Source organism: Dendropsophus ebraccatus, chromosome 5 (genome assembly GCF_027789765.1).
Source record: "Dendropsophus ebraccatus isolate aDenEbr1 chromosome 5, aDenEbr1.pat, whole genome shotgun sequence".
Lineage (NCBI taxonomy): Eukaryota > Metazoa > Chordata > Amphibia > Anura > Hylidae > Dendropsophus > Dendropsophus ebraccatus.
In genome coordinates, this window is record NC_091458.1 from 80,890,324 (window position 1) to 80,917,839 (window position 27,516).

A 27,516-nucleotide genomic window follows, 5' to 3' on the forward strand; every position below is an offset into this window, starting at 1 on the left:
AGTCACCTGAGGGTATTGGTAAAACATATAAAGATACTATGACAGAAGAAAGTCTATGGACAGTGTGTCCATATTCCTGTATAAAATAAACCCAAAGTATTTAAAAACAAGCAGGACAAAGAACAAGCTAAACTTCAGAGTGCAAAGGTCAATTGGCCTAAAAATAGATATCTTTCCATCGGCCAGGTAAAGAGAAGAAAGTGAAATGTATAACCTGGGAAGAATAGCCTTGGTAATTTAATACACGCGATCTCCTCTCGCTTTCTCGACTTACGCCCTTACAACTCATTATTTCTACTATTCATGAAAGAGTCGTATGTAGAGATCGACATATGGGAAATAAATAACAAATGCCCTGTAATCTGTAACTGGTTTCACTCAGCACATTATATGAAATGACAATGATTACTGATATATACCAGGATGCATTATGGTTTTACAGACAAGCAATTAAGATGTGGAAGCTTTCATATCCTGCTATGATAAAAGCCTAATGTTTTCATCTTGCCTGGTAAAGGAATGTTCAGCTGTACACAGTACTGACCCCGATGGCCTCTGATATGAGTAATATAACAGACCCGCCAACACTGACTCATGGCTTCACCTTAGCTGAAGGACCAATAAATCACCATTTATTTATTCATAATTAAAGGACATGAACACTCAAACAACAATTTTGTGCTATATCACCTATGCATCTAAAATAAGAAACAAAGCAGCATTTTCAAGAGTCTTGCCCCTAGTCTGCCACCATTTAAAGAAACATTCCATTTTCATTTTATTCCTCTTCCTCACCACCCCAAAAACCTTATGTCTCATAGAAATGCTTTCGAGAACCGGACTTCCGGCCTCCTAAGCTGCGGGCCAGATAGTGAAAAGGTCAAGTGGGCACAAGCGGGATTGGAACAGCGCTGTAGGACCAGAACTATAGTTCTCAAGCCAACCTATGTATATCCAACATCTTTTCTACCTTTCCTTCATTTAACAGCCTTTGTTTTTTCTTTTGCAGCTGGTAACCATAGAAACACAATGGTCTGCATAGGAGCTGTAGACATAAAACTGTAGGAGAATTCTTATCAGTCCATTTGCAAAGTTGTTTTATTTTAGATGCACTGGAGAAATATAATCGTTGTAAAGGTGAATATAGCCTTATAATAGAGTTAACATCATTTGCAGAGCTGTAAGGAGAATACATACAGACACTAAGGCCATTTAATTGTTAGTCAATTAACATGTTTATATTTTAAGAGCAGAGGTTTCCAAACTGTGAATGATGACAGGGTACCATATCAACTCAAAAATGGAAGAGAAGATTCACTCATCAGAGGCAGGATGTGTGGAGTACTCGGACACCTGGCGCAGAGCGGCTTGTTCACAGGGTTCATGATAAAGGATAGGAGTCGTAGTACAAGATTCTCCCACTTCTTTATTGTAATGACATAAAAAACACAGTAATACGTTTCGAGGTGCAACCCTCTTCATCAGATAATTAAAAACATGCATACATGCCCTACATTCATAATAGTCCTAGTAATATTACAATAAAGAATTGGGAGAATCTTGTACTACGACTCCTATCCTTCATTGAGAACCCTGCGAACAAGCCGCTCTGCACCAGGTGTCCAAGTTCTCCACACATCCTGTCTCTGATAAGTGAATCTTCTTTTTTATTTCCTGACCAATATCTTCGGATCCTCGGAAGGGCAGGGAGCGGAAAGAACAAACTTCTACAAAGCATCAGGCGGTGTCGTGTTCGTAGCGCGACCCCCACAAGGTGAGCAACACCTATTCATAGATACGCACAAATCCAGCTCTGCAGTATCACACTATGTGTGCCGTGCGACGTTCCTTTTCTTTTTTACAACTCAAAAATGGAGGCATTCAAGGGGTCAGCCACCTTTAAACACCTTTTTTAAGACTAGAGTAAGGGCAGTATTAGACGGCTTGATTAGCGCAGTAAGTGAGCACTGATCTGCTAGATCAGTGCTCGCTTACAGAGCCTATAAAATGGCTCAATCATCATGCAGCAAGGGCTGCAAGGATGTTGTTGGTTTATCCAGAAAATAATAAACTTTTTACTTACCTCTCCACACTTCCCTGGTGTATTTTTTATATTTATTCTTATACCACTTGTTAGGTTGCTATTCATATGACAGTCCTTAATTTTACATTCACAAACACTAATAATGAATGTTTTATATCATTTTTACTGTAAATGGGTTGTTTGCTATGATGCTTTTGTTAAAAGCATCAGTGTATAAAACAGCTAATAACTACCATATATTCAAATATATCTGCAACGTATCCCTCTAACAGTTCTCTATTATCACCCAAGCTTACCAGGACCCATCCAAGTAAACTGGCTTTCTATGTGACTCTATGGGCGTGCCCAGTCCTCCAGACTAAGAGAATTTCTAAGCTCTGGTTACCAGGGTACTGACTGAGGGACGCCACTGATAAAATAATAATTCCTTTCATATATGTAAAACCCATTTTGTAGCCCAGGAAAATAATTGTCATGCATTGGTAGTTGTTTCCAGAATGTACAGCAGATACTCAATGACTAATCAGAAAGTGACCTTGATTTTAAAACAAATTTTTAGGGTGCGTTCACACGTACAGGATCTGCAAAAGATTTGATGGCGAAGATTTGATGCTGTGTTGAGTCATTTAGTTATATTGATATCTGCAGCATCAAATCTGCAGCGGATCCTGTACGTGTGGATGGACCCTTCACAAGTATTAAAAAAGTATTAAAAACTTTAAAAATAATACTGAATATGCAACTATTGTACTCTAGCCACATATAATATAATTTCTGCTTTAAATGGAACTAGATGCAAAACAAATAATAAATGCACATAAATAATAACTGCAAAATAAATCATTTAAATTTTAGGTTTACATATTTTTTAATCTCCAATAAAAGTTGTGTACGTATCTGAAACTACCCAATTCAGATATATGAAGCTGTTAAAAAAGCAGTGCACAAAAAATTATTATTGGCCCCTGGCAGTCGTTGGCATGTATACTCACTGCAGCTGATCGGTGTCCCACGGCGCGGCTTCGTTCCGGTCCCGTGGTGCCGTTCAAATCCGGCGCACGCTCACGTCAGCCTCTGCTGTGACTCCTCTTCTGTCTCCTGTGATTGTACGCTGGAACTCACGCGCTTCAATGCATTCTCTATGGAAGCGCGTGACTTCCAATGTTCAATCACAGGACACAGAAGAGGAGTCACAGCAGAGGCTGAAGTGAGCATGCGCCAGATTTGAACGGCATCACGGGACCAGACCAGAACGAAGCCGCGTCGCGGGACACTGATCAGCTGCAGTGAGTATACACGCTGGCGCCTAGTGGGGGGGGGGGGGGCAATAATAATTTTTTTGTGAACTGCTTCTTTAAGTCAATTCAGAAACATAATAATGGACTAACAGCATACTATAATGTCATTAATGCAGTTCCCAAATCATCTGTGGGAATGTTCCTATAATAACCTGCAAAGTTTTTGGAAGCCTCAAATTTTCTGCAATTAGGTTGCAGATCTCTTAGCAGAATGCAGGCTGCCATTTATGACAGTCTGTATTGTGCTCACAGCCTGCAGACATGGTTTGGTCAGAAAACAACCCAGGAGAAAAGGTTAGTGCAGGTCAATTTAATTTTCTTCAAACACCCCTTAAGGAAGTGCCCCATTGTTAAGAGCTGAAGTAGATGACTACCAGCAAATGTATCCAAACTTAACCAAAAATGATTATATTCCAAAATATAGAATAACTTTACAATTACATTTGCTTATAATTTCCAATAATTCACTTTAAAATATAATTAGCCGTACATACACAGGTGATAATAAACCAAAAGGAAGTTCTCAATAGCCAACATTTTCTTAATGCAGAGTTAACAAATACACAAAGGTCTGTAAACATAGATGCTTCCCCCTGAACAGTAACATATTGGCATTTACATGAAATCTTCTAGGATTTCTTTAGCCAAACAACAACATACCTATAAAGTTGGAAAACATCATGCAAAGCAACAAAATGCTTAATACTGTAATATTTCACTAAAGATCTGCTATTAAGGCGGCCATATATTGTAAACAAACACACGTTGCTGGAGAAATTCCAGGCAATTCCAGGACAATGCTGGATTTTTATTTTCATTTCAGCAGTGCATGCAATAGAATGTGTAAGCCGTCACATGGCTCTGCACCACATACAGATATAGTAGCAGATCCATGACGACATAGACCTGAGTTAAAAAAAAAAAGCGAGGAGAAAGAGGAATGCAGAAGTCACAATGGATTAGCCTGGTGACGTCTCCCTGACTGACAGATGTCTGTGTTGGGACTAGCATTGCACATGCCTATATTGTAAATGGCTCTTTTCTTTCTCCATGACAGGAGCGAATGATGGAGAGGAAACAATCTTATAACCAATAGCTATTCCTGCTAAACAGATCATTAGTCAAGACTACTAAATACCCATCCAAGACACAGGCAGCCTTTAAATATCTCCAACCAAGCAGCTATGCTAAATGTCCTTTTATCCAGATTACAGATTTCTCTCTGTGTTAATGCTTCTAACTGAACACAGCTTTTAGCAGCTGACTATAAGCAGCTAACACTAAGGTGATCAGCCAGAGCAATGTAGCAGGGTCTGCTTTCTAGAAGGATACTGTCCACTGCCTTGTAATGGCTCTTTGTATAGATGGGGGTTCAGTTACTCCCCAAAATATCCAGTCTTTTTATATCTTTCTCACCTTTTTCATAACTTTGACATTACGCCAGCAATGACAAGGCATAGGAAACCCAACAACTTCACACACATGTCCTTGGATGAATAATAGAAATGCTAACCATGCTATCACCATAAGGTTACAGGCTACTAATCTAGAGCGTCCTACAGACAAAGCTGTGGTCATATCTATAGACTAGCCGCCAGTGGTCATTATGTACTAAAACCTGTATCCTCTCAGATTATATAAACTATATTCTCTTCATTGTATAGGATTAATCAGTGCAGCAATACATGTAATAACATTGATTTCATATTGATACATTTGCCTGTTAATGTGTTTCTAGAAGAGAATGTAGCTGACAAAACTGGACACATTAAAGAAATAAATATTTACCATCTATAATATAAACAATTCATTGTATCCCAGAGGAATAAATAGAGGCTGCATGCACACAAAGGAAGATCACAGATCAAGATGCAGCCATCAGTTCTGATAAGCAGAGCCACACTGCCACCAAGTAATGTCAGGGGGTCAGCCCTCGGTGGTCTCATTACAAACCTAGGACAGCAGCTGCTCTTTGTATACTGCTGCCTTCCTAACAACACCAGACTAAATCAACATGCAAACTTACAAGCTGTCAGCATAGACTACCTAATTGAAAATTACTGCCATAGGCCAGCCCTCTGACTACTTTTATGAGGCAAGTGACAGTTCTACATCATTACCATGCAGCAGACAATGATGAGGAGGGGGTGGGGGTAAGAGGGGGGGGGGTGCTTATGACAAGGAGGTCATCAGCACTTTCTTCCATAACACAACAAGAAAGTCCTAAGCCCTCACAGTGACAACACACAGTGCTACACAAGAGCCCAGATGACAGGATGCAAATGAAGAGATCTGCAAGTTTAGGGGATGGAAGACACCAGAATGACAGATGGTCAGCATTACACAATATTGCCACTTATTGATCTGATCAGTGAGAATTGCAATGATGGACACCCAGGTATGGACAGATGGAAATGCATGGACTGGTAAGAAATGGAAGAGTCACAGACCTGTGCAGAAGCTGCAGAGCAGTAGGAGAGGGTTTCGTGTGCCTTATAGAGAATCCCCTGTCTGTGCCTTTCTCACACACACACATACACATACAGAGACTCCCTCAGCTGCTCTATGCAGTTCTCAGGAAATGAATGGGGGCACACAGAGAACTGTTGTACTTGCAAATGACTTACCGGGATCACGTGATCTGCTAAATCTAGGGTGGGCCAGTGGGTGGAGGCTTCATAAACAAGAGAGGACAATATACTGGGAGCATTAGCAGCGTGCATCGAGTTACACGGGGACCCCCAGCCTGGGGGGACCCAGACAGACCACGGCGCTGAGCCCGTCCTCCAGCAGCTCCTGTGTGGACTGGAGCCCTCTATAACGCGTTACATGGCGATTATTCCTTATAGGAAGCAGAAGGAAGCTTCTCCTATACGTAATTACAGCACATTTCCTTCTATTCACATCCACCGAGCGGTCGCTGCTGCTGTCGGAAATCCCCTTTTTTCCTGGTGAACCCCTCCCTGCTCCCACCCTGAGGAGTAGGAGGCTACACCCACAGACTGCCCGTGTATATCTCCCCGCCTGGAGATGTCAAGGCTGCCCTGCTGCTGCTGCTGCTGCCCTGCTCCCCTGCTGCTGCTGCTGCTGCCCTGCTCCCCTGCTGCTGCTGCTGCTGCTGCTGCCCTGCTCCCCTGCTGCTGCTGCTGCTGCTGCTGCCCTGCTCCCCTGCTGCTGCTGCTGCCCTGCTCCCCTGCTGCTGCTGCTGCCCTGCTCCCCTGCTGCTGCTGCCCGGCTCCCCTGCTGCTGCTGCCCTGTGCTGCCCTGCTGCTGCTGCTGCCCTGTGCTGCCCTGCTGCTGCTGCCACTGCCCAGGCTCCTCACACACATTGCGACTTTGTATTTTACCTTTTCTCTTAAAATCATATTTTACTGCAATTATGCAAGTGCAAGTAATGGGATGAAAAAGTGACCAGCAAATACAGCACTTGTGCAGCTCTCCCTATATTATAAGGAACAATGTATGCAATAATAAGCTGTACAGATGGCCCTGCTATTCCATTGAAGCATGTCCTGGGTGTCAAGGCAATTTTCATAAAGTATTGTAAGGGGACATGGCTGTCATTGTAATATTATGAGGTTAATTTAAAAACTCGGCTACAGGTACAGCCAGCCAGACCTGTTTTATATGAGTCCCATGTTTCTGAAAAAAAAATAAAAGTTTTTAAAGACTGGTGACATTCTTGTCAGCATCAGAGTGTCATACAAATATCAGCACTACAAGGCCATAATATACATGATTGAAGCCACCTTACTATGACAGATTGACCCTCAGGGACAAACAATAGGGTCCATTGGGGTGCAAACAATTTTTCTAGCTTCTGCCAGCAAGAACAGTAAGTGCTGCAAGCTCACAATTCTCACCACCATAAGTCACAGAACTGAAGTCATAAGCTCCTGGTAGTCCAAAAGCAGGTCTGAACATGGCCTTACATGTTTAAAAGCACCACCAGCATGACACTAATATTAGTCAATTAGGCTATGTTCACACTGCGTATGTGTCAGGCCGCATTTCGTACGCCGCCGTACATGTGCGGCTGAAACTACGGGCGTGGGAAAAATCAACATGCGTCCGGATACGTACGAACCGCGAACATACGCCGTAGTACAGTTATGCTTCCCTAGCTTGTTTCAAAGCGATCTGAGGCAGGTCATTTACTTGGAAATCTTCGTCCAGCCCCGTAAACCACACAGAACCTTTTGGATCGAAAAATCAAGTTCAATTTGGCTGAAATAAGTACTTTGTACGGGACCGCATGGAAATCCACGGCCGTGAGTTTCAACATTTCCGTCCTCAAACAATGGTCGTGTTCATTTTTCACGGCGCCGCATACGATTTGGCCATAAGCTCATACGTAGTGTGCACTGTGCGGGCGTATATCGTATACTTTCAAGTGAACGCATCAACATCAAAACTACGTGCGTATATTCGCGGTTCACACTACGACCGGAAACATACCCAGTGTGAACATAGCCCTAATGTGTATTGCAAATCAATGAATCCTGAACTCCATCTCTTATTCAGATCCATTTTTTTCTGTCGATTTTGATCCACGTTCATGACTGGGCAGTGGTAGAAAATATAGCTGAAATGAATCTGAAAAATACAGATGAAAAACTGATCCTAGAGAACCTATAGAGAGTAATACAAGCAAAATGGTTCATATTAACTTGTGCATGATACTACACCTGAAATGTCTGTTGTAACATAAAATTGGAATTCCCAATTCCCTATAAGGGTGCGTTCACACTGAGGAATCCACATGGAGAAGTTCCCATGGATTCCGCCACATACTCCTGCTCGCATCCCCTTCCCATAGTCTCCATTCTATGGTCAGGCGGATTCCGCTGTCCACCCAAAGAATAGACATTGCCATTCTTTGGGCAGATGGCAGAATCCGCCTAACCATAGAATAGAGTCTATGGGACAGGTGGAAATGCAAGCAGGAGTGAACGGCAAAATCCGCGGGAACTTCTCCACGCGGATTCCTCAGTGTGAGTACACCCTTCCACTGTATGTGCCCTTCACCTTTTATTCCTCCTGAATATTTCTGAATAAATAGTTGGGTGTTACAATTCTGTTTAGTGATGACTGTCTAGCTGTCCATTTCTTCACAATGCAGAGGTCCAAGAAACAATGCCTAAAGACGGCTATATCATGGAGATCAAGTATTTGCTACAACAGGAATGTCAAGAAAGTTGACCTCTTTGGAGAAAGTGATGATATGACCTAAACAAGATGTGACCTAAATGGGGCCTAACTCCCAGAGAAACCAACAATGGTGGTTTTACCTTCAAGTGGAGAGTAGGGCAAGTGTGGTAACCATTTCTGTATGACGCACAGACTATACGGTGAGCGACCACAAGTAGATCAGTTTTACTATGAGGGAGAGACCAAGAACTCCCAGTATTCCTTTAGCAATCTAAATCTGCTGAAAAAAAGAAGCTTTAAGTAGGCAAACATTTAGTATGTCATGGAGATATCAGCAATGGTGGATGAGCCATGGCTACCGTAACAATTGCTGCTACTGATCAGTAGGGTTCTGGAGATAAGAGATGTTGGAATGTGCACATGCCCTTTAAATTAAAGGAAACTATGCATATTTTTTTTTTCTTTTACTGTTCCATTATTAGTGATGCATCCAGAAAATCAAATTTTTGTACCGCCAATGTAGTGTTCTTTATTGACATGCTGAAAATCAAAGCAGATGAGACCAAACAGGAAAGTAAATAAAGGCCCCACATAGGAAAGTTCCTCTCAAATTTGTAGACAGTTGATATAGATCTGCATTCCACATATTTGCACTTTGACCATGGTACCAAGATCTATTTCCTGCGAGTCTTTTGGGGGCTACGCTCATTACCATTGAGATGGCTTATTCACTCCTTGGTGTCCTAACTTAGGAGCCTGCATATGCCTGACCCAGTTGGGGCCCTGACATTCCTAACACAACATTGGCTTTCCGCCCAGAACTACCAAGGAAACGGGGCAGGCAGGAATCATTTCAAATATCTCAAGCTATTGCACAGACACACACACCCAGTGTTATATACAGCGTTTATAGATGTAAACAGCTATACGTTACATAACCTTCAGCAGTGGGACATAACAGATTAATAAACTGCTATAGTTCCTGTCTCCGTCATTCAATGGCACAGGCTGTACTGCTGCCATCGAGATTCCTATACTAATTGACATATTACGGGATTACATTTGAGATGGCACAATAATGCAAGTAAGATCCCAACTTCCTATGTAGAATGTGATTTTCTGCAAGATTTTTTTCTTACAGTGCGTCCAGGGTATCTATCCCCATGTGTTTAGTTAACTGACAGTGCAGCATCTTTTTAACACAGCGAGGTGATGTGTCTAATGAATTCCAAAATTAGAAGAGCCATAATACTGCTCAGCCTTTCCCTAGAGGCAATTTCCATTCCAGGGAAGACTAATGGTTGCTTCAAGAGAGGCCAGTGCTGCATTTGGAACTGAGAAGCCCAGTGTGCTGCACTTCAGATATTCTGCAGCTGCAGAGGAGTATGACAGAAAGACTAGGGTTGCTATGGGAACTCAGGATGCTGAGCACAGTAGCACACACTCAGGATGTTCCTTCTCAGCTCTGCAATTATTTAACCCTTTGTGTATCAGGGATCCACAAATATCTGGGAAATCTATTCAAATACTACACACATAGTCCTCTGTTCCCATAAAGGAACATTGGGTAATTGTTTTAGAGAGCATCTGTCACCAAAGAGAATAAATACTGGGATTAATAGAATGTGGCAGGAATCTTATTTTTTTCTTAATTCCACATCCTTCCTGGAAAACCCCTTTACCCCTTGGACTTTATGTTACAGCCCATTTTCAAATCTGTTACAATGTATAATGTTATATAGTGATAGCTTTGGAATATTTTTACCTATCCAAGTGAATAAATGTTTAATACTTAGAGTAAACTTAGACTAGACAGTCTAAAACGCACCATATTTATCAGAGTGGTAATCGGAAGTAAATTTTTATCAATAAATAGGGTTAGCAGATGTATTCTTTTTTTTTGGGGGGGGGGAGGTATATTTATAGGGCTTATATATTTTGTAGCCATTTTTTTTATTATTTCCAAGATTATTTGCAAATCAGTTTAGGCAATAATTCAGTTCTGCAGTGGATTTAGAACCTCCTACTGATCAATTAAAAAAAAAAAAAAATGACACCCCCCACCCCCCAAAATGTTAAAAAATTGAATTGTCTGTTACTAGAGATGGGCGAATTTACAGTAGAAACAAAGCGACTCGCTTTGTTAGCTCAGCAGTCTGCTTATCAGCCAGCTGCATCTGAAATCCGTGCCACTCTACCCCAGATGCCTGGAAAAGCTGGATCCAGTCCTGGGAGAAGCTTCTCAGGATTGGATCCAACTTTTCCAGACACCCAGGGTGGAGCAGCACAAAGTAGCATGGACAAAAGCAGCCGGCTGATAAGCCGATTGCCGAGCTAACAAAGTCGCTTCCTTTGTACTGTAAATTCACTAATCTCTGTTACTTCTTTAGTTTCTTAGAAAATAATGCAAAATGAAGGTGACATTTAAACATACATTTTTTTTTGCAGATTTATTAAAAAAGAAAAAGTAAACTTTTTCATGGACATAACTATCCAGACCCTTTGCTATGACACTTGAAATTTAGCTCTTCTCTTGATCATCTTTGAGATGTTTCTACACTTGAAGTCAACTGATAAAGGTAAATTCAGTTGATTGGACATGATATGGAGAGACTGTCAGTATAAGGTCTCATGGCTGACAATATATATCAGAGCAAAAGCCAAGCCATGTGGCAGAAACGACTGTGCTCACAGACAGCATTGTATGGCGGTGTAGATCTGGAGAAGGGTACAGAGGCCTCCATAACTGTTAAATGAAAAGAGGTTTGGAGCAACAAGGACTCCTACACCTGGCCTCCCTAAAAATCTAAGTAATCAGGTGAAAAGGCCTTGATCATTGAAGTACTCAAGAATAGAGATGATAGAACATCGGGAAATCTTAGGTTCGATCGAACTCGAACATTTTTGAACGTGCAGCATTTGATTCCCGATGCCTTCCCGGTCTGTGGGGAAGCATGAGACAGCCTGAGTACCGCCTGGAATTCCGTTATACAGCCTAGGTAATAGGCTGTATCCCGGAATTCTAGGCGGTACCCGGGCTGTCTCCTCCTTCCCCACGGACCGGGAAGGCATCGGGAATCAAATGCTGCACGGTCATAAATCTTTGAGTTCAATCGAACCTAAGATTTCCTGTTGTTCGATTATCTCTACTCAAGAACTCAATTACTTTGGTTAAGCTGGAGGTATTTCTGCATCATTGCAGCACTCCACCAATCTGGGCTTTATAACAGACTGGCCAGAAGAAAGTCTATCGTCAGTATGATACATGGGGTGTCTGGAGTTTGCAAAATAGTACCTAAAGTACTTTCAGTCTGTTGGAAACAGAATTCCGTGGTCTGATGAAGCCAAGATTAAATATTTTGGTCTCAATTCTATGTGTCATGTGCTCACCATCTGCCTAATACCATCCCTACAGTAAAGCATGGTGATGGCATCATCATGCTCTAGGGGTGTTTTCAGTGACTGGAACAAGGAGACTGGTCAGGGTTGAGGGTAAGCTGCATGGAGGAAAGAATGAGGATATTTTTAATTTAAAAAAAAAAAACAGATCCAAAACACTCTAGACCTCACTGTGGGCCAAAGGTTCCAACAGCACAGTCAATACAAAACAAAAGTGGCTTAGAGACAACTCTGTCCTTAAATGGCCCAGCCAAAGCCATCACTTGAACTCAATGTAACATCTCTGGAGAGAATTAAAATGGCCCTCAGTTAACATCTCCTCCAGGTCATCTACAAGGGTCCATCTGTGAGGTTTAGCATTAATTAAGGAGGTTTTTGGGCAATAACTAGTTTAGTCTAACAAATTACTCTGGGTCACCTTTAAGTCAAGGAAATCGGGAGGGGGGGGGGAGTCCAGCTATTTCAGCCTTGCTGTGTTGAACTGTATCTACAAGTTACCAGTAAACTCAGAGATCTGAAACACATAATTCCCAGACATTATCCTCAAGGGGTCAGAAGACTCTGAGACTGTTACAGTGGCAGTACTGTGTGATCTTTGGGGGTTCATCAGAGTTGCTAGTTATTTTCAGATTAAAAAAAAGAGTATGTCCCCTTGATAAAATATAGCCTATAAGTAGAGATGAGCGTACCTCGAGCATGCTCGAGTCGATCCGAACCCGAACTTTCGGCATTTGATTAGCTGTGGCTGCTGAAGTTGGATAAAGCTCTAAGGTTGTCTGGAAAACATGGATATAGTCATTGGCTGTATCCATGTTTTCCAGACAACCTTAGAGCTTCACCCAAGTTCTGCAGCCGCTAATCAAATACCGAACGTTCGGGTTCAGATTGACTTGAACCCAAACCCGGTTCGCTCATCTCTACCTATAAGCAGTATGGTTTGTGCCAGTGTATAAAGTGCTAAAACACATGTGGTGTAAATCTAGTACCAAAGATAAAGGTACTTAAACTTGTTAAATACAAACTAGGTAATAAAAATGTTGCAGTATAAATTAAACTGTGCTTACCAATGAGGTAGTACAAAATGTATAATAAAAATTGCAGTGTAATAAAATGTGTACTAAATGGCATACTAACAATAGTATTACCACCTACAAACTAGTAGTAATTCATTATTTTTAGCTTAGAAAAATACTCCAAAAACATCATTGCTATCTACTACCAAGAGATCACTGATTAGGCCAAGGCTACACTATGACTTTTTGCAGCTCTACAAGTTTGACTTTAACTATCGGGCTACAGCCATACAGCCAATTACTCCAATCTCTGACAGCCCACTCAGCCAATCACTAAGACAGGACAGCGCCACAGCCATTGATTAGCTAAGCCTACTGTCACTGTCAAGACGAGCACACCTTGGAAGTGGCAGCATCAGCAATCAGTGGGGAAAAAGGAGATCACTCACTAGCCTAAGGATATAACTACAAACTGAAACACTGCCGAGAATAAAGTTAAACTTCCCTTCATCCTCAGCACCCAGTGTACAAAAGGGACATATCAGCAGGTTAGATTTGTCTAGCATGCTTATAGTTTCCCTTTAATATAATTAACTTTGGTTCAACTGGGATTACATCAGCTGTTTAGGAAAATGTTTTTGCAGGTCTAACTTTCAGTATTATAAGTAATTCTATATTCTATATTCTATAATGTAAAAAAAACATGAACAAATAGCACATGGAATGCAAACACATTAATAGGACAACTGCAGTTGGATGGCTGCAGCACAAGAGAAGGTTTTCCTGTGGTTTGTATTAAAGAAGGCCAACACTCACATTTGTGCTATATAATATAAATTAATATTAAGCTATAGAAACTAAAATTATCAATTAATTACCAATCTGTATGATTGTTCTTGGAGTTACAGTATTGTCCTAGTATGTGCTGAGTGAGAAAAACTTTGGACCAAAGCTCAGATCTGTTGTCTCCTCTTGTTTGGATCTAATTTTTTTAGCCAATACTATATACTATAGTATATTAGAACCCCCAATGTCTTGTAATGTTTTCTCATGCCCAGAAAAGAGGCAAATAAAGCACAGTATATCTAATATGTATCTACAAGAGAATATGTATGCGCTTAGTACACAACAGCGGCCACTTGATCATTTTGATCTGCTTCAGAAACAGCCTTTCTTTCATGTGGCCGGAGCGGCAGGGCAGGAAAGGGGAGAGATTTGGAGGAAGGAAAAGGGGTGTGGCTGCAATCCCTACACAGAATGTGGACAAACCCCTTTGTTCTCCTGCTCCTTGACAATGCCCAATGTGGATGGTGATGGCAGCAGAAAGCAGCTCATATAGAACCATAATACTTCTGTTGGAAAAAGCTGTGGTATACTGCACAAGAATTGTATGATTTTGTAAAGTGTATGCCATATTTTTATTGTGTAGAGATATATTACAAATCTATACAACTAGTGGATTTTAAAATATTTTTTTCCTGTGCCTTGATCATAAAAGGGTTAAACCTCAGAGTAGTTATTCCAATATTTACTTCCTTATAATACTAGTTCCCCAATACCCACCTCATACATCTTGAAGTCCCTGAGTGTGTCTCCTGGTTGCTGTTCTTGTGTACATTCTGACTGCAGTTCTGGTTACTGTCTGGTCTGATTGTTTCCCAGTTCTATTACTGGTTTTTGTTTTGTTTTTTCTGTGCTGCTAACTTTGTTTCTAATAATAACAATGTCTTTGTCTCAAAAATATAATGAAAAAGCAATTTAAGCAGGAATGCTCTGTGGAAGAAGCGAGTAACTAGTTTATAGAAAAACTGCTGCAGTCACAAAAAAAGGTTAAATATTTATCTGATGTCTTATTTCCCTATATGCCATATTGAGGACCTGAGGATGCCTACCCCTAGCAGGGCCAGTGTTGGGAGGGGGGGGGGGCAAACAGGGCAATTGCCCAGAGCCCCCATCCACAAGGGGCCCCCCTGCAGCTGCTTTAATACCAGTAAGCAGGCCTGAAGTGATTATTTGCCAATATCACTTTGTGAGCAGCAGGACATCTTCACATGCACTGCAGGGTCAACTCTAGCATCGGATCCTGACAGGCATCACAGTGGCTCTGGGTCCTTATCACTTTCTCCTCTAGTGTGCAGGCTCCTCCTTTAGTGTGCAGGCTCCCCCCAAGGATTTTCCCTGACAGTGACTTCAGGCATCTTTAGTTACACAGTTAGAAGTGTGACTGGTGTGACTCCTAAAGTGGGGGTTAAATAAAGGCTGCATTGCCCCAAGGTCAGAAGAACTCTGCCAGGCTTTCAGGCTTAAAAAGAGGTGGTCTGTGAGTTTCTATCATGGTGGCAGCACCAGGCTATGGGGATCTTGCACTATAAAGCATGAGGGGGTGAGGGGGTTTGAGCATCTCTCCTCTCTTCCTCCTGTTGTGGAGACAAAAGAAGAGACAGCGCTCCAATGGTGCAGACTCCTCTAACCGTGGTGCAAATAGTGAGGTATGATGGAAACACTCACCCATGGTGGTTGTGCAAGGAAAAGGTACAGCTCTCCACAGCGCATGTAATGGGACTCCAGCCTCTCCTATGATGTCCTCACCAGGATCCAAATGTAATGTTTCTCTCCACTCCAAAAAACTTAGATTGAATTGGGTGCAGGTCACACAGGTTCCAATTAAAAACAGTGATTTATTATTAAAAACACACAATGCGTTTCAAGGCCGATGTGTGACATGCACCCAAGTCAACCTATGTTTTTTGGAGTGGAGGGAAACATTTGTCCTGTTGTGTCACACATGCAGCAGTCAGGTCAGTGAGAAGTAGGAGGAGGGATGGTATACAGCACAGCGAAAAACTACAATTCCTATCATGCCTGGACAGCCAAAACTAGGCTTTGGCTGTCCAGGCATGATGGGAATGGTAGTTTTGCAACAGCTGGAGGGCCAAGATAAGGTGGCCCCTGCATCCTGCATGCCCAGAGCATAGGCTTATTATATGCCATGGAGAGGCTGGTAAAGTGCAGGTCCATCCCGGCATGGAACCACCTTATTGTTGGTGGGATGGTTTACACTATTTGCAAATGGTAACCAAGAGTCTCATTATTTTTTAGGAGATTTTTTAGCAGTTGGGACTGCTTCTAGTGATTTTCCGATCTGTATTAGGTCTGGGTCTTGCCATTGCGGTGAGCTGTTGCATTTTTCTGTGTTTTTTTTGTTTGCCACTTCAGCCATAGCAACATGCTCCTGCCTTGTGTGAATAGTGCCCTAGTAGAGCTGACCAAATTTTGTCTTTTTATCAAGGTGAATATATACATGCACATATATACAGTGTGTGTTTGTGTATAGGTGCATATATTTAATTGTATGTATTAACAGTAAGTGCATGCATGTGTATATGGTTATAGGTGTGTGTATATGTGTCTGAGCAATATTCCCCTCTGCTAGCCATGTGAATGGGAGCGCCTCCAGTTCTCTACATAGCTATCCATGTGACTGGGTGTTCCCCTATGAGAGGAAGACTTTGAAGAGGACACACTGATAATTCAGCACTGCGGCCCCTTACTTCTCTGTGACAGTAGGGGTTACACCAGCCATAATTTGCCATCCTTTTAAAAGATAGAAATAACCCTTTAGGTTAAAGGTGTCTTGTCATCTTAGACATTTATTGCATATCCACAAGTTATACACAGATGGTGATCCTAGAGGTGGAACCCTGTACGGCAAACTTAGAGAACCGTCATCTGTTGTTTACAAGAAGAGAATGAATGGTCGCACATGCACAGTTCTTTCTGCTATGGGGAAAAAACAGCCAAGCACACTAACTTAAAGGGAATTTGTGATTTATAATTCACAGTCCAAACTGCTGACTCTGTTAACTGATAGATCAGGACGACGCATGGTATCATTCATATATCTTTCTGTGATTCCAGGATGTAGAAAAATACTTTTATTGTAATGTAAGAAAATCTACAGAAAACAATGCATTTTGCAAATTCTACACAGTCAGGCCATGTTCACATGGGGTAAGACACTGGCCGTTCCGTGACCGGATGATCTTCACTGCCACTGAAATCAGATACCAGCACATCAGTGTTCGCCCGCATCCGAATTCTCCGCTGCACAGAATGGAGCATGCGGCCAGAGCTGCACGCTCCATTGTGTGCACTGATTGGTTCTCTGCAACAGCCATTCAGTGTCACATGTCAGTTTTTTGTGGTGCTACTAGCGATCCCAGAGTGTATACTATTTACCATATTTTTCGGACTATAAGGCGCACCGGACTATAAGGCGCACCTTCAATTTTAGCCTGCTAAGCCATCTAGGTTCATATATAAGGCGCACCGGACTATAAGGCGCACCAGACTATAAGGAGCACCGCATTATAGTGTATAAGTTTGAACGAATGAAAAACGTAAGTCATCTGCTGATCACAGTACTTACTGAGGCTCATTACTATGTCACCTAATGATCACAGTACTGTATTTACTGAAGCTCCTGTGTCACAGTACTGAGGCTCCTAACTATGGTGGCCGTAATGCACCATGCAGGATAGGCAGAATTCTGCCAGCGATTCCCGTTGGCAGAATTCTGCATGGAGCATTGAGGCCACCATAGTTAGGAGCCTCAGTACAGTACAGTGTTGCTCTATAACCTCTGGCCACTAGGTGGCGCTATTGAATGAAAGTCTATGCCTGAAGCCTATGCCTGAGCCTGTATCCGGGCTGCGGAGAGCAGGGAGAGCGGGATAGCGGTACAGCTCTACAACGGGAGAGCGTGAGAGCGGTACAGCGCTACAGCGGGAGAGCGGGACAGCAGGACAGGCCTGTGGAGCCATGGGCCGGGAGTCCAGGTGAGGGAGCACTGCGCTGTGCTGTGCAGTGTGGAGGGGAGATGTGAGCTCAGCAGCCTATCTGCGCCATGGAGGCCGGAGCTGTCCCGGTCCATATATAAGGCGCACTGGACTATAAGGCGCACTTACAATTTCTTAGAAAATCATAGTATTTTAAGTGCGCCTTATAGTCCGAAAAATACGGTAGTTAAAAATTTTGAAATTGCTGCTCAACTTTAAGCCCTGTAACGTTCTAAAAAAGTAAAAGGATGTTTACCAAATGAAGCCAATGTAAAGTAAACACGCAGTTAATGCGATTTAATAACTGACTTATGTGGTATTACTTACTTTCTTACAAACAGAGAATTTCATGTCAATTCTTTGAGCGGAGAGCAGCAGAAGCGGAATTCTTCCGATTTTACTCTGTGTGAACTGGCCGTAAGAGGTAAAAAATTAAATACTAGTCCCGCTGAGTATTTTGAGCCATCTTCTGTCTTTCTAGCTGCTGCCATTCCTGAGTTACAAGTTTTTCTAAAAGCCGATCTATATCCAAGGTGGCGTCGACCAGGAAACTACATTTCCCATCATGCCTACTCACTTGCGTGCTTGCCCCTTTAGCTTTCTTTCCTGCCCACTACTGTCATTACTATTGATCAGTGTCAGATCAGGTCTGTTTACCAGCATGGAGTAGTGTAGGTTTAGATCTCTGCTTGCTGACTGTGAATAAAAACATTCTAGTTCCACCCAGACTCTAAGAACATCTATAACACTTACAATATACAGAACTGTGACACAAAGACAGGTACATATGCTTGCATTTACTGACAGCAAGCAGAGATAGAACTATAATTTTCATATTACAGAAACCTAGGCTCAGGGACACATGTAAGTCTATGGAATCAGCACTTTCACTACCAGTGAACAGGTACATGGAGATGATGCAGACAATGTCTCCTGGGGGCTGGGTTACCAAGTCAGTAGACAGCTAACCCTGCCCCCCAGAGAGTAGATCACTTGTCCTGTAACTACAAAGAGAGGGTGGAAGAGGGAGCAGAGTGTTGTCAGAATGGACACAGAAGAGATGATCTTAGATATCCAGAGAGGGTAAATATAAAAAAAACAGGTACAAGATAGGTTATACATGTATATTAAACAAAGGCTTGTATTGGTAAGGGGGATCATTTAGAATATTGTTTTTGTTACCCGGATATCCCCTTTGAGGCCTTTATTGGCCGAATCCTAAAGGAATTAATATCACTACATAATTTATGTCACAGGTGTCAAACCGTTGGCCTCCAGCTTTTGCAAAACTACAATTCCCATCATATTTGGACAGCCAAAGCTGTCCACAAACAACTATCATAAAAGTATTGAGAATACTTTAGGATCTGACCTGGCTTCTCCAAAACCCATCTCTTCTGGAATCCACATTTTTTTTGTGCCCAAAAATGATGTCATAAGCGGCCTTTAAAGCCACTTCCCGACCTAGTGACCTTGCCAGGTTATAGATATTGAACTAAGAACTTGCTTGTTATTGTGATTCCTCTTTCATTACTGATGCTGACTTTTGACTACCTTGGCTATTCTTCTGCTTAACCCCTGACTTAATGTGACCTCTGATTCTATGGATTTGACCCTTGGCTTGTTTACTGGACTTTGCTTACACTCACTACCTCTGCTAATTCTGTTGTTTCCAAGTTGCTGATTCCTGCTAGTTTGAATACAATTTTGCCCCTGCTTCCAAACTCCACCAACTCAGGCTACTGCAGATGCCATGAAACAAAGGTCCAATCAATGGTTATATCCACAACTCCATGAAATACCTGAAGGGTGAAGCCAGAAAAATCCAATAGGACCTATACCTATCTATACTGGGCTATCTTGTAAATTTTGTATAAACAAACTTTTGACTAGTACCCATAAAAACCAAATATTAGCATCCATGTTTCTTGTTCCTAATGCATTCATTTTAATTCTATAGTTATATATTATTTTCTTTATCCATCTTATTTGGTTTATCAATTTGTCAATGAAGCTGGTTTCCCCCATAGATTTTTTTTAACCCCTTCAGGACCATCATTGATGCACGTGTGGTGTGGTAGTATGCCACTGATGTGGAGGGGCAACCGGTCACTTACCAGATGGTAAAGTGTGACTCCACTACAGTAGCGGTTGGTCGGGGGGATAGCTCAGCCAGACGTTAGGTTTTTGTGACGCCAGTGCCGGTTGGGCACACAGGTATGGTGGCACACCTGCTTTTATTTTAGGGAGGCTAGATATACCCTTTCCCCTGTGGTCGGTTACCTGCCGGGTTGTTTGGGGGTCCCTTGGGCACTTATCACAGTGGTCCGGAGTGGAGTTATGACCCACCCGGACTATTGGTACCACCACCCACAGAAAGGGGAGATGACCCAAAGTAGGTGCAAAGGCTGTGTAGGTACTTTGCGAAAAACCACTGAGTCCAGTTAAAGTAAATAAACTCTTCTTTACTGCAGGAAGGATTAAAACGTTGATATACAGTAGGATCTTGACTTGATAATATACTTTAATCTTTAGTGACACGATCTGTGCTGAGAACTTAAAGAGAGATACAGTCGTGTTGACTGAGTTGCATGCTGAGAGGTAGAAGAGGTTCAGAGAGGCAGAGAGGAGGATGTCGAGAGAGTCCCAACCAATGTAGTACTGTGCTCTTCCGTAACTTTAGAAGGAGAATATATAGAATACTTGAAAGTAGAGAGAATACCATCCTAGAGGGTGAAACAAGCCCCAGACCTTGTTACCTGGGATGAGCAGAGTGGTCAGAGTTCTCTGATGACACCCGCGCTGCGAAATAGAGTATGTAGGCTTCTAGCAACTTTGCTCTATCTGGATCAGTTCCTCGTCCTTCAGGATACTGTCCTGCACTGTTAGACTGGTTCTCGGCGTGGGTTGGGGTGATCCCTGACTTTTCCTCTCTAAGTGTGCGTTCAGCCTTGCATAGTGTATAGAAGTACTGCTTTCAAGAAACAAGTGGTCAGGTGTCTCATGTGCGTCCGTTCTCTACAGAGACAAACTAAAACACTCCACAGGGCACCTGGCTTAAGCCAGGGCCCTACTTGGCTACATCAGGGACCAATCTGGCTTCCGTCCTTCCTTTACCAAAGCCAGAGTAAGGGTTGTATTACACGGACTGATGGGGACCCGATAATACCAGTAAACGAGCGCCGCTCTGCTAGATCGGCGCTCGTTTACTGGGCCTATTACACAGGCCGATAATCGTTTAACAGGGGCTGCAGGGACATCGTTACCGATGGCCTTGCAGCCTTTTTTTAAAACTGTATACGTACCTATCCAGGTTGCAGGGCTCCTCTTCCTCTGTGCTTCTCCCTGGGTCCCGTGCACTCTAGCTTCACAGCGGCTTGTCTCAGCTGACAGGCCGCTCAGCCAATCACTGGCCACGGCGGTCCCGGCCTGTGATTGGCCGAGCGGCCTGTCAGCTGAGACAGGCCACTGTGAAGCGTGCGGGACCAGGTGAGAAGCTCAGAGGAAGAGGAGCCCTGCCACCGGGATTGGTATGTATTCCTTTTTGCATATCGTCAGCCGAGCACCGCTATTACATCGGCTGATCATTGTCTTTATTACACGGAACAATAATCGGCCAGATAGGGCCGATTCGGCCGATTATCGTTCTGTGTATTAGTACCCTAAGACTCACTAAAGGTGTGGCTACACTTCCTCTTCCCATGTGACTTCCTTCTACAGCATCTGTAACGTGTGCTGTAAGTGGGTGAGAAGAGAGTGCAAGAGAAAGAGAAGGATAGAGATAGACAGAAAAGAGAAAGAGCTCCCATTGGTGCACAGGTCCTAAAAACAATAACCCTTTGGTTACCTACAGCTGTGCAATACTTAGGTACACAATATACATACAAGCGACATCTAGTGGCAAAACTTAGGTACTAATTCATTTCCACTTCCACTTTGAAGTACAGACTTCTGCGAAGGGTGTATAGTGAAGAACCACCCGTGGTGGGACACAAATCACGATGAAACGATGTTCCTCCTCACCCTCTAAGAGCCATAATGCTTTTATCTTTCCACCTACAAAGCAGGTTGGGGCGTCATTTTTGCGCCATAATCTCTAGTTTTTATTGGTATCACGTTGTTGTAGAAGAAAAATTTTGATCACTTTTAATTAATTTTTTTTTCTTATGTAATTTTTTAAATATCAGCAATCCTGGTGTATTTTCCCCACTTTTCATTTATGTCATTCACTGTGCAGGAACAATTTTGTTATATTTTAACAGATTGGACAATATGTTTATTTTTTTAATGTATTTTTATAATGGGAAAGGGGGTGATTTAAACTTTTATTGGGGGTTTATTTTACAAGGTTTTAAAAAAAAAAAAAAAAAATTATTAGATTGCAAATACTGATCAATGCTATGCCATTGCATAGCACTGATCAGTACTATTGGCTAAGGACAGACTTTATCAGAATCCGATCCGACAGGACGGAATTAAGTGAACAGTCAATGACAACTGCTTACCGATTGGGACTCCCAATGTTTGCGTGTTTGGAGGCGTCCCGATCGCACTACCTGACTGCCGTAGGTATGTAGCTTACCTCCATTCAGTCTGATCGTCAGTCTTCTGATAGAGTCTGCCACAGGCAGGCTCTATCAGAAGATTGAAGATATCAGTGTGTTCAATCTATTATATGTATGTTATCATCCCCAAGGGGGACTAAGAAAGTGTAGTAAAATAAATAAATAAATGTTTTTTAAAAAGACCCGACGCCCCTCCTCTAATAAAAGTCTAATTAACACCCCTTTCCCATTTTATAAATAAAACACATAAAAATAATAAAATAAATAAACATATTATACGTCGTAACAGGCTTAATCGTCCAATCTATTAAAATAAAAGAATATTTCCACACGGTGAACGGCATGAACAAAAAGTGGTAAAAATGCCAGGATCGCTGATTTTTTAATTACATTTTACACATAAATTTTTTTTTATAAATAGTGATCAATACATCCGATCTACACATATATGGTACCTATAAAAACTAGAGATCGTGATGCAAAAAATTATGCCCCATACAGCCCCATAGGGCCATTTTAAATATACCTATTTGCAAAAAAGTTTTACTGTTAAAAAAAAAAAAAAGTGCATTACATAAACAATTAATTTTTATCCTAAATTTACCCCATAAATGATACTTTGGGTGTTCCGTCATTCATTTTATGGTGAATTGAAGGGTGCCATTACAAATTACACCTGTTTCTGAAACAAAGAAGCCCTTACATGGCCCTGTAGATGGAAAAATAAAAGAGTTATAGCTATCAGAAGACGAGGAGGAAAAATATGAAAACGCAAAACTGAAAATTGGCCGGGTCCTTAAGGCCATTTTGGGTTCTGTCCTTTTAGGGGTTTAGACAGAGAAGTTTAAGGCCCTTCTTTTATACGTTACATTTCAAATCAACTGGTGCCAAAAAGTGCCAGAGATTTACCAGTCATTTACTTCTATTAAAAAAACTCAAGTCAAGTACTTGTTAGCTGCTGTATGTCCTGCAGGAAGTGGTATATACAAGCAGAAGACATTTTCTATGAGGATTTGCTACTGCTCTAGACAGTTTCTGTCATGGAGAGAGGTGTAAGCAGAGAGCACTGTGTCAGACTGGAAAGAACACATTACTTGCAGGAGGACATACAGCAGCTGATGAGTACTGGTAGACTAGAAGTTTATTACAAACCTTTAGATCTCTCTGACCACTTCTCATCAGTTGATTTGAATTTTTTTTTTTTGCTGGAGCACTCCTCTGGGAAATGTAGTGGAATTGTTCTTTAAAATGTGTAACTATACCCTACTTACAGCCCCCCCCCCCCCCCAAAAAAAAAAAAAGAAAGAAAAAGAAAGAAAGGTTATTCTTTAATTTTAACATTTTTGTAATGGTGTTCTATGAGCAAATCACAGTCGAATAAAGCTGGTTCTGGCATCATATCTGTATACTAGAACTACACCATTAAGGCAAGGAGGACAAAAGGCTAAAAAAACACTGCTGTAATAGTTGGCTGCATGATATGATGCCTTAACCTGGTGATCTGAGTCAACAATGATCAAGACACAAGGGTCTCTGTTACCTAACAGCAGTTCTAAGTTTATTTTTATTTATTTATCTTTTCATAGTAAACTGTTCTAGCTAATGTTTTTGTATGTAACTGATAGTTTCTAGTGTGTTTTGTGTTCTAAAATATAACTGAAATATTAGTTAAAAAATTGTCTTCAGACAAATGACTAAAATATATAAAAAAAAAAAACCTGAGCATTTTGGTTTGGCAACTAAGCTCTGTATTATGACAAATAATTCAAATGTTCTTTTTTCTAATTGCTTTTTATTAGTAAATAATCAAATTAATTATTTTTTGTTTTATTATTTTACTTCTCTTCTAAAATGCATGTGGCTTTTCTTATTATAAAGAGTGTCCTTGATAAATATTCAGCCCAGATTAAATCAGTGAGCATAATGATTTGATTAGCTACTTGCTTAGCTTACTTAGAGGAAATGTTTAACTGCATTGATATCGTTCATCATAATGCATGTCATTCTAAATAGAGCTTGCATTTTAAAGATGTCCTCAAGAGTGAATTTGGAACATGAAATTAAATTGCCTGGAATGAATGTGAAAGCATTTCACAGATGTATGAAAAGCAATTAATAAAAACAAATCTTAGTGATCCAAAATCTCGGTTTATGCAATTATTAGACTCTTCAAATCTCAGAATGCCCTGACAGCTGTTGGCATGCTGGGAGTTGTTTTCCAACAACTAGAGATCCACAGGTTGGAGGCTACTGATCTAGAAAAAAGACCAAGTGTGCAGAGAAATATGGGAATAATGTTACTTTCTGGCAAGCTAAGTTGTTGTTATGGTTATTTCCTTGAAAGAATTAGGCTGGCTGAATCTCTTTGTTGACATTAATAGTATTACAAACATACAATATACAGTACTTTATTACTGAAGTTGGGTTGCTGAATCTCGAGCATGCTTGGGTATGTCTGAAACCGAACGCTCTGCATTTGACTAAAGTGGCTGAAGAATTTGGATGCAGGTTGTATCCATGTATCCTGGATTGTTATTACAGAAGAACGGGTAAAAGTTGATGAACTAGTGCCTTTGTTCAACCTTATTGTGACGACACTGGTTGGCAACTAGATTACAGAACTTGGCTTCACCTATCAGTCTCCTTTCCTCTATACCAGGGGTTGGGAACCTTTTCCATGTCGAGGGCCAGTCGGGCATCAATAAAAATATTCGAGGGCCGCATACTGTGCACGGCAGTTAGTAGCATGGGTTTGCAGCACCCGGAGCAAGGCAAAGTATTGTTCCCCTAGTGCGCCTGCTATTGTAGTTAACCCCCAGTGATGCCCATTGTAGTCTATTTAACCCCCAGTGATGCCTCTGGTAGTCTAGTTAACCCTTAAGTCACGCCCCTTGTAGTCTAGTTATCCCCCCCAGTGATGCCCCTGGTAGACCTAGTTAAACCCCCAATGATGTCCCTGGTAGCCTAGTTACCCCCCCAGTGATGTCCCTGGTAGCCTAGTTAACCCCCCCAGTAATGTCCCTGGTAGCCTAGTTAACCCCCCAGTCATGTCCCTGGTAGCCTAGTTAACCCCCCCCCCCAGTGATGTCCCTGGTAGCCTAGTTAACCCCCCCAGTGATGTCCCTGGTAGCCTAGTTAACCCCCCCAGTGATGTCCCTGGTAGCCTAGATAACCCCCTAGTGATGTCCCAGGTAGCCTAGTTAACCCCCCAGTCATGTCCCTGGTAGTCTAGTTAACCCCCCCCCCCATTCATGTCCCTGGTAGCCTAGTTAACCCCCCAGTGATGTCCTCGGTAGCCTAGTTACCCCCCCCAGCCATGTCCCTGGTAGCCTAGTTAACCCCCCAGTGCCCGTCCCAAATAAAAAAAATAAACATCCCACTCACCTTTCCTCCGTTCCCACGCTGCCCAGGTCCTCTTCTCTCCCCTCTAGCCCATGCCCGTATTCTCCTGCAGGTGCAATGAAATGAAATGACGTCATCGCATGCGGCCTGCAGGAGACGGAAGACGTGCGCCGCTGTGGTGGGGAAGGGGCCGGCACTCACAGCATCCTCCTGTGTCACAGACACAGGAAGATGCTGTGAATGCCGACTCCTGTCCCACCAGAGCGGTGCGCAGATCACAAAGCCCCTGAGACCTCCTGATGCGGCCTGCGGGCCGGAGGTTCCCCACCACTGCTCTATACTATCGTGGCCTCTAGTACTCAGATACCCCTAGAAATTAAAGTGGGACAAAGTAAAATGACCATCAAACTGCTGCAAGGAAAATAATACAAGTTTGTATCAATATGAGAAAATAACAGATACAAGGTGGCAAGTTACTATTTGATGACTGGAACTGGAGAACATGGCTGAATAATGTACAGAAGAAAGAAAAGAAGAAATAAACATCGGCTAATAATGGAGCAAAAGACAACAGAGAGAACTAATTAACTTTTTCTATATTTTCCTGTATGGTCCCTTAAACTAAACTGACAAGAAAACAAAGATAGCTGCCCCTGTAAAATTCCTGCAAATGCTTAGACTACAATATGCAAAAGAAACAAGCAAAAGGCACTTAAAAAAAAAACACATTTGAGGTTAAACACTGCAAATACCAAAGGAACAAACTAAGCAAGGCTCTATGATTTTAGGGTATAAACCCACACACCGTATACGCTGTGTATTTACTGCTGCGATACGCAGCAAATACGCAGCAGATTAGATCTAAATAACTGAACACAGCATCAAATATGCACCATCAAATCTGCTGCGTATTTGTTGCGTATCTGCTACGTATACGGTGTGTGGGTTTGTACCCTTAAAGCGTAACTGTCATATTTTTTTATTGCAGAAATCAGTAGTATAAGCGATTTTAAGAAACTCTGTAATAGGTTTCATCAGCCAAAAAAGCCTCCTTCTGTACTCAAGAAGCAATCTCCCAGCCTCCCCCCCTCACTTCTTATCTGTGCATTATTAGGCAAACACGTCTTCATTACAGAGAAGCCAGTGAAGACGGGTTCTGCTCTCTCCATTCTATCCTTATGGAGGGAGGAGGGGCCGAGGGAGCAGGAAGAGGTGACAACAGGTCAGCTGTTTGTAGACTGTCTGGGCACCTAAACCGCAGGATTCTGGGGTCAGAAAGGTCAGTGCTTATCTATGAACTTACTGAGAGAAGATTGCAGGGTGTTGGGCTTTGCAAGACTGCTCCGTGCTCAGTCACTCCTAACAGCCTGTCCTTAAATCAGGACAGCACAACAGGAAACAATTAAGAGTCAAGAAATTTATTACGAATAAAGGAATAAATGGAATCAACTGACAGACCTAGACAAAACTAAAGGAGGCCATACATTTTTATTAACTGACAGCCAACAGTAATTTCTCCTGGCTTCCCCATATACATGAACTTTGCACAGCTACAGTATTTTTATATTCTTACCTTCCAGTGGTCCAGGGAATGTTTTTTGTCTGGAACGCGGCCCAGGATCTCCAAGTGCGTGGTCCAGCTGCAGAAGCGCGCTCCAAGCCCTACAGTTGAATCTCCTGGCCGGATGGAGACCCAACAGCATCCCTGGCAATCGGGGACACTGCAGGTCCACATCATTCGCAGGAGATTTAAATGTTCCTCTGTGCAGTTATGGGAAACAGATCACACTGTTGGCTGCTGGTCTCCAGGAAGGGCCCGGCCAAGGGGTGGCACCTGTAAGGAAACCACCATATTAAGTGGCCCTA

General features: G+C 42.2%; 1 protein-coding gene across 4 annotated transcripts in view; it reads right to left on the reverse strand.

Moving 5' to 3' along the window:
* The window catches only part of KLF12 (KLF transcription factor 12), a 213,265-nt gene that overhangs the window by 162,684 nt on the left and 23,065 nt on the right, over positions 1-27,516 (reverse strand). For 2 of the 4 annotated variants that reach the window (XM_069970619.1, XM_069970618.1), the window contains exon 1: positions 5,970-6,191. The exons of 1 other annotated variant lie outside the window; for it this stretch is intronic. The gene's annotated coding sequence lies outside the window, so the exon portion shown is untranslated. Of the gene's footprint in view, positions 1-5,792; positions 5,870-5,969; positions 6,192-27,516 lie in introns of those variants that run through there. One more of the 4 variants, XM_069970617.1, reaches the window with a different exon arrangement.